The 2,184-nt window shown below is 43.8% G+C and overlaps 1 pseudogene; it reads right to left on the bottom strand.

Moving 5' to 3' along the window:
* Positions 1-229: 229 nt before the first annotated feature.
* On the bottom strand, positions 230-1,661 carry LOC114490957 (annotated as a pseudogene).
* Between the last annotated feature and the right edge of the window lie 523 nt (positions 1,662-2,184).

Raw genomic sequence — 2,184 nt, 5'->3', positions numbered from 1 at the left:
TTCCTTCTCTTTCCTCAAGATCATTTTGAATATTCTAGGTGTTCTGTGGATCCATATACATTTTTTTCTATTTCTGTAAATTACCATTGAGATTCTGAAAATATACCATTTTGAAGTATATTGACTGTAATTCACTTTGGGTAGTATATGTATACAGTTGAATATTTTGGAGATTGGGAAAGAAGAAATAATCTTTAATGTCTTTTTTTTTTTCAAATGCACCAGACAATCATGCAATGCTGACAGTTTTGGATGTAGCCCTAGGCCACAGTCCTCACACTCTTTTGCAGCTGGTCTTGTGATGGCAGAACATGTCATCTCCACTTTATTGTTTACTATTGTTATAGGGTGCAGCCAAGAAGGGAGCCCCAAATAGGGGAATGGGGCCCAGAACTCAGGGTGTTCAGGAAATATTAGGGTGTCCTCACCCCTCCCCTGCACAGGTGTGGGTTGAGGGAAGGGATACATGGAGCAGGGCCATTCAGGGCTGTTTTGCATAGCAACAGCTTTGCAGCTAACCTCTGGAGTGGCCATTTAACATATGTAACCTTTAACTGGTTACATAGATATGTTAAATAGCTGTGGCCATGCTTTGAGCCAGGGGGATGGAAGTAACTTCGCCCCCAAGATGTAACTGGGAGGGCAGGTCCCCCTAGTTACAGCGCCTGCATGAGAGCTTGGAGATGATTGGCTCCATGATGTGGGGCCATGCCTATCCAGACTCGCTATGGCAGCCCAGTAAAACTGGAAGGATATGAGAGTGCTGGCAAGTGTAGCCAATGGTGGGAGGAGTCAGAAATGGGGCTATAGAGGAGGATTGGCCTGGGGATTTAAACCAAGATGTGGCAGCCATTGTGGAAAGAGGACCACAGCCAGTGCAGAGAGAGAACCACTCTGTCTTTAGCAGAGTCTCCTGCAGCCCTCTGAGAGAGAATCACCTGCAGCTCTATGAGAGAGAATCACCATGCGGCTTTAGCAGAGAACCACCACTCAGCTTTGGCAGAGTATCAACTCCCCGGTCCTGGCAGCCATTATGGAGGGAGAACCATGTGGCTGTGGCAATAGAAAGGAGAGAGCCACGCGGCTGTGGACATGTAAGAGATCCATGCGGCTTTGCCAGAGTGGGAACCCCCACAATGTTAGTAGGGGGAACCACCACCTGGCTTTAGCAGAGATCCTGGCAACACAGCTGATGGTGCCGGGAACCAAGGGTTAGAACCATCTTAGATGGTTCTTAGATAAGAACCATCTTATCTTTCCTATAAGATGGCAGACATAATGAACCTGGGGGGTTCCTTCTGGTAATAGTATATTGCCTTTGCCCCCCCGCCCCCGCCCTTGTGTTCTGTAACACATAACCCCTGTATTATCTTCCAAATAAAGAAACATACTATGTTTTCTCCACTAAGACTTCTATTGTTGAATTACCACCACTGAATGTACCTCTTTTCCGAGCTCTGTTTGCCTTTTTTGACTGTGGTCATCACCATGTCACCCATACCAGCAGCAGGAAGTCTGTTCAGTTGTCCTTGCTCCTCTTTACAAAATAATATACAGATTTTTGGTGCCTGTGTTATCAACACAGTTGATCATGGCTTCTACTGGAAGAAGACCCAGGAAAATTTCGCACTGGAGGACCCACCGCGTTCTTGTTTAGACATCTTGAATGTCAGAAAGAAACCCAAGTGAATATTGATCAATCTTAAAAATGAAGAACTCTAACCGTTTCCAGCAACTTAGGGGGTCCTAGAACACATTATGCTAAGAGAAATAAGTCATTTAAGTATTTAAGGAGAATAAATTCAGCTTTATTTCTCTTATGTGAGGCATCTAAAAGACTTAGAGGAGCAGTCAACAGATTGATGGTTGCCAGGGGACAGGAGAGAAGGATGCGGAGAGTTTCTGTTCCATGAGTAGACAGTTACAGTTACAAAAGATGTGTAAGTCCTAGAGTGTCAATAGTGAACAGTAAGTTATTGTACATTAAAATCTGTTAAGAAATTAGAACTAATGTGTTCTTACCACAAAACAAATGAACAAACAAACAAAAAAACCCGAAGGGACACAAGCAAACTTTGGGATGTGATGGATAGGTTTATTACTTCGATTGTGGAGATGGTGATGCTGGTGTATGCATATGTCCAAACTCAACAGTTTGCATACCTTAAATATAAACAGCTTTTG

This window comes from Phyllostomus discolor, chromosome 3 (assembly GCF_004126475.2).
Source record: "Phyllostomus discolor isolate MPI-MPIP mPhyDis1 chromosome 3, mPhyDis1.pri.v3, whole genome shotgun sequence".
Classification (NCBI taxonomy): Eukaryota; Metazoa; Chordata; class Mammalia; order Chiroptera; family Phyllostomidae; genus Phyllostomus; species Phyllostomus discolor.
The sequence above is the reverse complement of the archived record's forward strand: the minus strand, read 5'-3'. Positions and strand labels throughout refer to the sequence as shown.